The sequence below is a fragment of the Moschus berezovskii genome, chromosome 12 (assembly GCF_049115385.1).
Source record: "Moschus berezovskii isolate FMDL1 chromosome 12, NW_MosBer_1.0, whole genome shotgun sequence".
Taxonomy (NCBI): domain Eukaryota; kingdom Metazoa; phylum Chordata; class Mammalia; order Artiodactyla; family Moschidae; genus Moschus; species Moschus berezovskii.
The window spans coordinates 94901613-94914811 of record NC_142471.1 but is presented as its reverse complement, the minus strand read 5'-3'; the positions used below and the strand labels follow the sequence as shown (position 1 = coordinate 94914811).

Genomic DNA, 13199 nt, shown 5'->3' with positions numbered 1-13199 from the left:
GTCTTTTGCACCTACGTTCAAAAGGTCCCAACTGCCTTGTGGAGAGCCGAAGGCACCTGAAGCCTGAGCAGCCTGGTAGATGGGAGGTGGGCGTACTTCAGAGCCAGTCCTCAGCAGGCCACCAGGCAGGCCTGCTAAGGAAGATCTCCTCCCAGCACTGAGCCCTGTGCACAGAGCTGCCCCAGGACCAGGCAGTGAAGAGGGCACCTTGCAGGCTGCTGCCTTTTTACTTCCAAGAGCCCCTTATGAGAGAAGAATGGTTATTCCTGCTTTATTGAAATGAACACTGAAATGGACAGGCTAACTTTCCCAAATCACAGGCTGAGCTGTACCCTCAACTAAGATCCACAATATTAGCAAAGGAAGACATGTAATATTAAGACCCTAAAAGAAGATACTTAAAATTACCAGCCACTCCTTTAAAAACAAGGATACCCACCTAAGATGAATGTCTCTCCTAAGGATAACTAGCAAAAATGTCTCAATGAACTGTATCCTATGACAACTCCCTAATGCCTTAGAAGTTCTTCCAAAATGATGAAGGTGCATTCACTACACGCAGAGGACAACACCTATGTGTCATGAAGCCTATTGAGCAACAAAGCACAAGCTGACACTTGCTCAGGGCACTCCCAATTATAATTTTCAGATGGAGGATACAGAAACAGAAATCAGAAATAAAGGCTGCTTTTTTCCTTCCATTTTCAAAAAAAGTTAACCTAATCTTAATCTCTTGTTTTAATTGAATGTGGAAAATTATGATATTTACATCATCACTCTGTAATCTATTATGTTGCTGCAAAAGTAATTGTGGTTTTGTATTGCTGAACTTTGCCGTTTGATATTGGAATACATTCTTAAATAAATGCGGTTTATGTTATACATCAATTTAAGGCACATTTCTTGCTTTTTGGTTTTTTTGCTAATGACTTATTACTCGTTGTGTATTTTATATTTATTTTAAATTAGGGAAACGATGCTAGACAAAAAGCAAATTCAAACAATATTCTTATTCAAGTTCAAAATGGGTTGTAAAGCAGTGGAGACAACTCACAACATCAAAAACACATTTGCCCAGAAACTGCTAATGAACGTACAGTGCACTATTGATTGAAGAAGTTTTGCAAAGGAGACGAGAGCCTTGAAGATGGGGAACGTAGGACTGGCCACCAGAAGTGGACAATGACCAACTGAGGGCAAACCCCAAAGCTGATCCTCTAACGACTACACCAGAAGCGGCCAAAGAGCTCAATGTCTGCCGTTCTATGTTCATTCGGCATTTGAAACAAACTGGAAAGGTGAAAAAGCTCAGTGAGTGGGTGCCTCATGAGCTGACGGTAAATCCAACAAAAACTGGTCATTTTGAACTGGTCAAAATCAAACTCACATGGCCATCTTCTGTTACCCTATGCAACAACAATGAGCCATTTCGCGAGTGGATTGTGATGTGCAACAAAACGTGGATTTTTTTTTTTTTTTTTTTTGGGGGACAACCGGCAGTGACCAGCTCAGTAGCTGCACCAAGAAAAAGCTCCAAAGCATTTCCCAAAGCCAAAGCTGCACTACAAAAAGATCATGGTCGCTGTTTGATGGTCTGCTGCCAGTCTAACCCATTATACTTTTCTGAATTCTGGAGAAACCATTACATCTGAGATTTATACTCAGCAAATCGAGAGATGCACCAAAAACTGCAATGCCTGCAGCCAGCACTGGTCAACAAAAAGAGCCCTATTCTTCTCCACAACCACGCCCAACCACATGTCACCCAAGCAACATTTCAAAAGTTGAACCAACTGGGCTCTGAAGTTTTGCCTCGTTCACTATATTCCCCTGACCTCTCATCAACCAACTACCACTTCTTCAAGCGTCTCAACAACTTTTCACAGGATAAATGCTTCCACAACCAGCAGGAGGCAGAAAATGCTTTCCAAGACTTTGCTGAATCCTGAAGTAAAGATTTTTACAATACAGGAATATACAAACTTATTTCTCACTGGCAAAAATGTGTTGACTGCAATGGTCCATATTTTAATTAATAAAGATAGGTTTCAGTCTAGTTAAAATGATTTAAAATTCATGGTCTAAAACCACAATTACTTAACACTGAAGGCTTCCCTGGTGACTCAGACGGTAAAGCATCTGCCTACAAAGAGGGAGACCCGGGTTTGATCCCTGGATTGGGAAGATCTCCTGGAGAAGGAAATGGCAACCCACTCCAGTACTCTTGCCTGGAAAATCCCATGGACGGAGGAGCCTGGTAGGCTACAGTCCATGGGGTCGCAAAGAGTTGGACACGACTGAGCGACTGAACTGAATCATTCTAACAGATTACGATGACTTAAATCATCCTAACTTACTTATGGGCTTCCCTGGTGGCTCAACGTAAAGAATCTGCCAGCCACTATAGAAGAAGTGGGTTCGATCCCTGGGTCAGGAAGATCCCCTGGAGGAGGAAATGGCAACCCACTGCAGTATTCCTGCCTGGGAAATCCCATGGACAGAGGAGCCTGGCGGGCTATAGTCCATGGGTTGCAAACAGATGGACACGACTGAGCGACTGAACACACAGGCACACACGCACAGAAGGCGGCTCTGAAGAGGACGCTGACCTGCTGTCAGGGCAAAAGAGACCGTGACAGCGGTAAGGTGCTGGGCGTGAGCCTCCCAGTAACCAAGAGGCCGAGAGAACACAGTAGTTAAAGCAACCAGAAAACCATCAATGAAATGACAACAGTAAGCCCACAGCTATCAATAACTACTTACAGTATAAATGGACTAAATTCTCCAATCAAAACACACAGAAAACCTCAACAGACTTTTTTTTAAAAGGCCAAATTATAAGCAGTCTTTAAGTGACTCACTTCATCTGTAAGGACATACAGACTGAATGTAAAAGGATGCAGATGAAGCAGGGTTAGCAGTACTTAAATTACACAAGGTAGATTTTAAGCCGAAGACTGTAGCAATAGACAAAGGTCATTATATAATAAAGAGGTCAGTTCATCAAGAGGATATGAGATTTGTAAATATTATGCATCCAGCATAGGAACACCTAAATATAGAAAGCAAACATTAACAAATCCAAACGAAGAAACAGACAACAATACAGTGGCAATGATGTTGCTGCTGTTCAGTCACTGAGTTGTGTCCAGCTCTCTGCGACCCCCTGGACTGAAGCATTCCAGGCTTCTCTGTCCTTCACTCTATCTTGGGAGTTTGCTCACACTCTGTCAGTGTGCCATTCAACCATTTCATAATCTGTCACCCCCTTCTCCTGCCCTCAGTCTTCCCCAGCATCAGGGTCTTTTCCAGTGGGTTGCCTCTTTGCATCAGGTGGCCAAAGAATTGGAGCTTCAGCATCAGTCTTTCTAAAGAATATTCAGGGTTTATTTCCTATAAGACTGACCAGTTTGTTCTCCTCACTGTCCAAGGGACTCTCATGAGTATTCTCCAGCACACTTCGAAAGCATCCATTCTTCAGCTCAACTCAGACAATCCATCAATTCAGTTCAGTCACTCAGTCGTGTCCGACTCTTTGTGACCCCATGAATCGCAGCACACCAGGCCTCCCTGTCCATCACCAACTCCCGGAATTCACTCAAACTCATGTCCATCGAGTCAGTGATGCCATCCAGCCATCTCACCCTGTCATCCCCTTCTCCTCCTGTCCCCAATCCCTCCCAGCATCAGGGTCTTTTCCAGTGAGTCAACTCTTTGCATGAGGCGGCCAAAGTATTGGAGTTTCAGCTTTAGCATCAGTCCTTCCAATGAACACCCAGGATTGATCTCCTTTAGGATGGACTGGTTGGATCTCTTTGCAGTCCAAGGGACTCTCAAGAGTCTTCTCCAGCACCACAGTTCAAAAGCATCAATTCTTCGGCGATCAGCTTTCTTCACAGTCCAACTCTCACATCCATACATGACCACTGGAAAAGCCATAGCCCTGACTAGTCGGACCTTTGTTGGCAAAGTAATGTCTCTGCTTTTTTTTTTTTTTAGCTTTAATATTTGAAATTTATTTTGGTTTCTGTGCAGAGATACAAAAGGTTGGTCATAACTTTCCTTCCAAGGAATAAGCGTATTTTAATTTCATGGCTGCAATCACCATCTGCAGTGATTTTGGAGGCCAAAAAATAAAGTCTGACACTGTTTCCCCATCTATTTCCCATGAAGTGATGGGACCAGATGCCATGATCTATAGGGCCTTCAATACCCCACTTTCAACATTTCTGTCTAGATCACCTAGATAGAAAATCAGTGAAGAAATATTGGACTTAAACTACACATTAGACCAGATGACCCTAATAGACATATACAAAATATCCCACTCAACAGAAGCAGAATATACATTCTTCTTAAGTAGACATGAAACATTTTCCAGAACAGATCATATATTAGGGCGAAAAACCAGTCTTAATAAATTTAAGAACACTGAAATCACATCAAGCATCCTTTCTAACCACAACAGTGTGAATCTAGGAGTCAATTACAAGAAGAAAAATGCAAAGTTCACAAATATGTGGAAATTAAACAACATACTCCTCAACAAATGAGTCAAAGAAGAAATCAAAAGAAATAAAGTATCTTGAGATAAACGAAAATAGAAACACAACTTAACAAAATTTATGGAGTGCAACAAAAGCAATTCTAAGAGGGAAATTTATAGCTCTCAACACTTACCTTAAGAAAAAAAGATCTCAAATAACAACCTACTTTTACATTTCAAGGAAGCAGAAAAAGAACAAACTAAGTCCAAAGTTAGAAGGAAGAAAACATACATATCAGAGCAGAAATAGTAACTAGGGACTAAAAGGATTAATAAAAAAGGGGAAACTAAGATCTGTTTTTTTTTTTAAAGAGATAAAAAATATAAACGAAATTTTAGCTAGACTTACCAAAAAGAAGTAGACTCATAAGTTTAATGAGGGATTAAACTCATTATTATGATTGATACCAGAGAAATACAAAGGGTAAGAGACTATTATGAACAATGAAACAAAAAACTGAACAATTATTCCGATTCCTGGAAACACACAATCTATCAGGATAGCACCATGAAGCAATAGAAAGCCTGAAGAAACCAATTACTGGGGGAAGAGATTACATCAGTAACCAAAAACTTATCATCAGAAAAATGTCCAGGACAAGATGGCCTCACTAGTGAATTTTACAGAACGAATGACAGTCCTTTTCAAATTCTTCCAAAAAACTGAAGAGGAATCATCTCATTTTACGAGGCAAGCATTACCCTGATACCAAAGTCAGACAAGGACTCTGAAAGTAAAGGAAATTAACAACCAATATCCCTGATGAACACTGATGCAAAAATCCTCAACAAAGTATTATCAAACTGAATCCAAAAACTCACTGAGAATCACTCACCATGATTCAGTTCAGTTCAGTTCAGTCGCTCAGTCATGTCCGACTCTCCGCGACCCCATGAATCACAGCACGCCAGGCCTCCCTGTCCATCACCAACTCCTGGAGTACACTCAAACTCATGTCCACAGAGTCGGTGATGCCATCCAGCCATCTCATTCTCCGTTGTCCCCTTCTCCTCCCGCCCCCAACCTTTCCCAGCATCAGAGTCTTTTCCAGTGAGTCAACTCGTCGCATGAGGTGGCCAGAGTATTGCAGTTTCAGCTTTAGCATCAGTCCCTCCAATGAACATCCAGGATTGATCTCCTTTAGAATGGACTGGTTGGATCTCCTTGCAGTATAAGGGACTCTCAAGAGTCTTCTCCAACACCACAGTTCAAAAGCATCGATTCTTCGGCGATCAGCTTTCTTCACAGTCCAACTCTCACATCCCATGATTAGGTGGGGGTTATTCCAGGGGTGCAAGCATGTTTTAATATATGCAAATCCATGTGGACCACAATAACAAGATGAATTTCAACAGATAAAAAGCATCTGACAAAATCCAACTTCCTTTTATGATATGATAAAACCCTCAACAAACTAGTTACAGGAGCAACGCACCTTAATATAATAAAGTCCATATATGACAAGCCTACAGCTAACATCAGATTCGATGAGAAAAGCTGAAAGCTTTTCTTCGAAGATCAGAAACAAGCAAAGAATGCCCACTCTCACCCCTTTTATTCAACATAGTACTGGAACTTCTAGAAAGAGTAATTAGCTAGAAATAAAGGATATCCAAATTAGAAAGGAAGATGTAAAATTTTCTATTTGAAGAGGATATCATAAAGATTCCACCAAATAACTGAGAATAAATGATTTCAGTAAAGTTTCAGGATACAAAATCAATTTAAAAAATCAGCTGCATTTATAAATATCAACAATGAACTATGAGAAAGAGAAATTAAAAAAAAATCCCATTTACAGTATCATCAAAAAGAATAAAATACCAAGGAATACACTTAACCAAGGGGGTCAAAGATCTATACATTGAAAACTATAAGGCACTGAGAAATGAAACAAAAGAAAAGATACAGATGAAAAGGTATCAGTATTCACCAGTCAGAAAATTTAGTATTGTTAAAACGTCCATACTACCCAAAGCGATTTGCTGATACAATGCAATCCCTTTCAAAAATCTAATGGTATTTTTCACAGAAATAGAAAACATTCTAAAATTTTCATAGAATCACAAAAGATTCCAAAAAGCCAACACAATCTTAAGAACAAAGCTAGAGGCATCACATGTCTGGATTTCAAACTATATTACAAAGCAAGAGTAATCTAAACAGTATGGTATCAGTATAAAAACTGAACAGAGCATCAGAAATAAACCTATACATATGTGGTCAATTGATTTTCAACAATGGAGCCAATAATTTACAGTGGAGAAAAGATAGTCCCTCCAGGAAATGAGATTGAGAAAACTGGACAGCCATATGCAATAGAATAAAACTGGACCCCTACCTTACATCCTATACAAAAATCGACTCAAAGTGGATTAAATACTTTAATGTCAGACCTGAAACCAGAAAATTCCAAGAAAATATAGGTGGTAAGCTTCCGATGTCAGCCTAGGCAATGCCTTTCTGACACCAAATGCACACAATCAACAACCGGGACTACGTCAAACTACAAAGCTGCACAGCAAGTGGAACAACACAATGGAGAGGCAACCTACTGAGCGGAAGAGAATATCTGCAAACCACACATCCAGTACCGGTCATGACGCAAAGTACCCAAGGCACTCATACAATAGCAAAAGGCAAAACAGAAAATACCCAAATGACCAGTTTAACAAGAGGCAAAGGACCTAAATAGACTTTTCCAATGATGACATACAAATGGCCAACAAATCTGTGAGAAGATGGTCAACATCACTAATCATCAGAGAAATGCAAATCAAAACCACCATGCGTTATCACCTGATACCTGTTAGGATGTCCAGGACGCCAAAAAGACAAGAGGTAACAAATGCTGGCACAGGTATGGATTAAAGGGAGCCCTCGTGCACAGCTGGTGAGACTGTAAACTGTTACAGCCAGCATGGAGAACAGTGTGGGGGTTCCTCAAGAAAAAGAGAGCTACCACAGGACCCAGCAACTCCACGTCTGAGTACATAACCAGAGGAAATGGAGGCATCGAAGTCACATCGGTACTCCCTGTTTGCCGCTCCATTATTCTCAACAGCCAAGACATGCAAACAACCTAAATGTCCAGTAAGGGATAAGCAGGCAGAATATATATATATATACACACACATGAATGCAGTGGAATATTATTTTTATATACAATAGCAAGAAAAAAGAAGGAAATCCTGACATTTGCCACAACATGGTTGAACCTGGAGGGCCTTACACTAAGTGAAATGAACAAGATAAAGCCTGCCTGCTTATTACATTGACGTTATTTTATGAATAAGGTCTGAGGAGATCATGGTGACTATAGTTGCTAATACTTACATATCTGAAATTTGCTGGAGGAGAACTTAAATGTTCTCTCTCACACACACACATAGCTAAATACATGAGCTGAAGGATGCGCTAATAGAGAGTGGAATACTCTCGTGATGCATATGTATTCATATGTCAACTCATCACACTGCATATTTTAAATACCTTACAGTACATCACTTGTACTTCAGTAAGCTGGCAGGAAAGACAGTCATGAATGAACCACCCCTTACAGTAGGGAGGCTGCCCAGCACAGGCCAAACCTCAGCAATGGTTCTCCCTGAGAGCGGGGTGATTTTCACACACCTAACAACCCACGAAAGTTTGTCTTTATGTACTCTAAAAGGTCTTCTAAAGTGATACTGTCTCCGCCAAGGGTCAAGAAGCGATTTCAAACTATTTGCTGAAATTTTAGCACATGAATTCTCTAAGTGAAGATAATAGTCACAAATAAATAACTATCACAGGGGACAGATTATCACTTACAAATTCAATCAATCCCAAGACTTCAGGGAATGCTTGCTTTACTTACTTGTTGGGGTCACAAGACATTTTGCTCTTGGTATGCCACTGCAAAACTAAGTACAGCAATGGGCTAGAATTTTTTGCCTCCTTCAAAATTACTTAGGATTGCTTAAAGATAAGAAAATTTAACTATCAAAATTATAAAACCACCTATTATGGATCCAAAGAAAATAGTCTCAATCTAATGGTCTTACAATAATTTTTATTATAATAAATGTAAAAGTAGGTTTTATACTCTTAAAATATGCATTTATCAGGTACTGTAAAAAATAATATGGTCAAGGATTAGATAATAAACTACAAAACAGCATGCAGTTTTTTCTTCTTAATCTTTGTAAAACATGTATAGCCAAAAGTAGAGCAATTCAAAAAACGTGTTTAACAATTTGGATGAAAATAAAGATGGGTTCCAACGAAACCTTTAAAAAATTTTGTGAAAACGAAACCAAGAAAGCAACAGAAAATAAGCATGGATGGCTACCAATATACACATGTGTGTGTATACATGTATCATAAATGTAAACAAATCCTTTATTAAGAATTAGAAACCATAGGGAAAGATTTTAAAATCTGACTGCAATTATACCAGTGTAAACCCAGTGTTAATTTCTAGTCAATAGTTTTGACAAATGTGCCACGGTTACATACGCTTTTATCAGAAGAAACTGGGTGAACACTGTGTTAGAACTCTATGTGCTATCTCTGCAGCTTTTCTGAAAACTGAAAATTTTTCCAAAATAAGTTAAAGTCTGACTATATAAAAAAATTAAATCTCTCTTTAAAAAATCCATGGAAAGTATCAAAATAGAAATGAGTTTTTAATATGCAAAATCAGAAAGATAAAGACAACAAACAACACTAGAAAAATAAGCAAACATTTCACTAAGAAAATACAAATGACCAATAAACATAAGGGAAGATGTTCAATCATACTCAATTACAATATAAAAATTAAAATAGTGAAGCAATTTGAAGAGATCTAACTTTTTAGTGCTACTGCTCAGAATTTATTCTACACAGACTTATACAAAGTACAAAAAGATGTCTATATAAAGATACTCACAATAAATGTTGCTTCAAATAGCTCCAAAGCAAACAAAGACCAAATAAAACCTAAGGAGAGTCTACACACCCATTAAAGGGGGATTAAAATGAGAGAAATGCTGGTGTATCATTTAGATGAATACATATCAAGTACCCAGCATTCACTGAAAAAAGCAGCCATCTCAGTCACACTGTGTGAGGACTATTTGAGGGCACAGTCTGTATTCCAAATCATCATAATCAATTGAGAATTGTATTTCAAAACACTTTTTCATATAAAATACATTGTTTCACAGAATATTAATACTGATGCCAAGCTGAAAGATTTACTTGTCACAGTTTATTTCTATTAATTAGCATCCAGTATACTCAACTATTATACTTAGTTTTAATTTATGAGAAACTGGGAAGAAATAACAAGCTTTCAGAGAATAATGACATGTAAACAGTAGTCAGCTTCCCAGAAAACACATCCAGGACTTCCAAGTAAGGTTGTTATAGGAAGATGATGTTGACTGACCTGACCAATTAAACTGGGGTCTTTTTAAACTAACTGATTTAATTTCCTTGAATTATACATTTTCTGAAAAATAACCTTAATGTGTTCCTCTAAGATTTGAAAGAGAAATGTGAGTAAATATATTATGAAATTATAGGTTCTTCACGACAAAGTTTTAGTGAAACTGTATGTTCACCTTAGTATTAACACCACTCCTAACATAACTTGGGGAGAAGGTGATGGCACCCCACTCCAGTACTCTTGCCTAGAAAATCCCATGGACGGAGGAGCCTGGTGGGCTGCAGTCCATGGGGTCGCTATGAGTCAGACATGACTGAGTGACTTCACTTTCACTTTTCACTTTCACACATTGGAGAAGGAGGTGGCAACCCACTCCAGTGTTGTTGCCTGGAGAGTCCCAGGGATGGGGGAGCCTGGTGGGCTGCCGTCTATGGGGTCGCACAGAGTCGGACACGACTGAAGTGACTTAGCAGCAGCAGCAACATAACTTGATCTAAACAAATCCCAACTAAAAATTTAACTGGAAGTTAAATGAATGTTCTTTCAAACTCTGATATCTGCACCAACTTAAAAAAAAAAAGCAAAAAACCACTCAGACTAGAAGCACGGTTTGGATACATTTATCAACCCCAGATGTACTTACTGTAGGAAGATTATAGCTTAATTAAAGCCCTGGCAGGGTCAGTAATGTTCATATGCAAGATGTTTCCACCGAGTGTCACTTGGGTACAATCAATTAAAATGCACCATGAATTGTTAAATGGAAAAATCCAAAACAAGAGTCTGTTGTCACACAAGGTTTTTGCATGCATTAAGAGGTTAATTTATGTTTTGTTCTGGTGCATGTGTGTAACAGTAATATTTATATCAGATATTCATAGCTTACTTAGATGATTGATATCAATTTCTCTTCATAATATGACCAGCAAATAAAACACACAGCGGTTCTAATATAAAGAAATAGCATGTGACAAGGTTCCCTAAAACATTTCTATTTTGGACCTCACAAGCTAAATTGCTTTTGCTGGCCCCTTCCACCTCTCAGCATGGTTGACAGACAAATTGATCGAAACATTGGAAAATAATATGCTTGCAAAATTTCTCTGGGTGAGTTTTCAGTCTTTTGAATTTTTCATACAAGAACAAAATGAAAGATTGCCTCCTTGATTTTTCCTCCATTATGCGGCCCCATCTTATGTACTACAGGAACATACAATACTTCAAACAGCAGCAATACGTTGTAAACAAAATGTGTAACATTTTTCATAAAACACCCAAGCTGTGTGAAGTTTAAGAGACTGGGTAGCAGGCATCTTTGCCCTGAGATTAGGTTGTTCAATTATAATGAATTCATACATTTGAAGCTGCCTTAGGCCCTCTCATTAGACGTAGGGGTGTTTATTACAGGAAAGATTGCCTGTACCATTTAAGAAGGAAGAAAGCTGGGTGATTTGATTAGAAATGTTGACAGTTGAGGTGTGTAAAGAATGTCATTCACTCACATTTTCCAACTTCAATATTAGGGTCCTTCATTTTTTACGACTTCTTTAAAGCCCCTTTGAACTGCAGACAGGGGAACCAAGAGAAAACTTTCCATAAAGTGTACTGCACACGCTAACAGCATGACCTGATTTCCAGGTGACTTGTTACCCTTGAGTGCGCAGAAATCATTTCACAGGCAAAGAAATTATAACACGAGTAACACTCTAATTACACGCAGCCACACATAGCCAAGGATGGGCAGTAAACACAAACATCTTCCTGTATGACAGGAACAGACCTTGGCTACCAGTTAACCATATCTGCCTCCACTTTCTGTTCTTCAGACACCCCTAGGCCCTCAGGCTCTTATAGAATTTTTAAATTAATGTCTATAACATTACAGGAGAAGCAGAGTCCTCATACATTTAAATTTACACCTCATGAAAATTCTTATTAACTAAATTTTCCCCTCAATACTCGCAGGTCAAGAATCGATGAATAGTCAATTTTTTTCAGTCAAAATTAAACAAATCATAAAAAATGGCATAATTTTCAGCATTGCAGATTAGATTTAGTGGGCAATATCTGCCAGATATGAAAAACAGAACTCATTATGTTGCACTAAAGTAAGTTTCACTGCAGTATTTTTATTTCACTTCATCAGCTTCACCACTTTTGGTAAGTTCACTACAATATTTCACAAAATAACTTGGTTTGAAAACAGACTTCGCAGGTCCCTGTCCCGATGCCCCAGAATGTGAGGAAACCCTGGGAGGAGGCAGGGGGTGGGCCTGGAGCTTCAGAACAGCTGGTGGCTTCAAGCGCCTCACCTCAGTGAGCTGTTGGAGCCTCCACCTCTGACCACCTGCCTGAGACCACAGGTGCCCAGGCTTCCAGAACACTGCACCAACAAAGTCAGGGCAACAGGGGTGTTTGACGGGTGCTTTCCAAACAAAAACCTTCGCTCAGAATATGAAGGAACACGGCAACCCTTTGTCCCTACTCAAAGCCTTTAATTCCTATTCTATTTGGACTCAGGTCTGATTATGAGTTAATGACAAGACCCAGGGCAACACAGCAGAAGGAACACAGGACACGACGGCCCACCAGCACCAGCGTGTGGGCGTGTGGAGGGAGCTGCGGCTGTGGGGCAAATAGCTCAGTGAAGAGAAAGGAAAACTCCCCTCGAAGAAAGCGGAAGCATGCCAGCTCTAGCCCTGTGCTCAGTCTACACTCAGCAGCGACAGCGAGCCCTGTTTAAGCACGCAAGGAGTGAAACGACATCCTCATGATACGACTGCAGGGGAAAAAACCCACACGTGTCTGTGTGAAAGACCCACAAGTGTTCTTTTTGTCTTTTAAAGCAAAAAGCAACTTACAACCTGTGAACACAGCTCAGTCGGGACGCTTCGGAGGACAGTCGCGCTCTGTCAAGAAAAGGTCCTGGTGTGCACAGCCGTGCTGCCCAGGACAGAGCACGCCTTCAGGCTGAACCAGAAACACTTCTCTAAACGCTCTTCGGTCCCTCCCATCCCTTCCCCCAGGGCAGGTGGGGCCCGCAAGCAGACGAGTGTCTCTTCAATGTCTCCATGACCCAAAGTTGTCAGCTCTCGGGATAAAATGACGCTTCTTCTGGGGCTGAGACCGCAGGGGGCAGGAAGGCAGCAAAGTGTACAGGCTTTCATCACGCCTGATGGGAGCGGTGCAGGGACTCAGCCAGACTGGAAGGTAGCCACTGACCTGGACGAGTTAGC

At 40.0% G+C, this 13199-nt stretch overlaps 1 protein-coding gene across 7 annotated transcripts in view; it reads right to left on the bottom strand.

Moving 5' to 3' along the window:
- The window catches only part of MGMT (O-6-methylguanine-DNA methyltransferase), a 272074-nt gene that overhangs the window by 164503 nt on the left and 94372 nt on the right, over positions 1-13199 (bottom strand). The window lies entirely within an intron of this gene.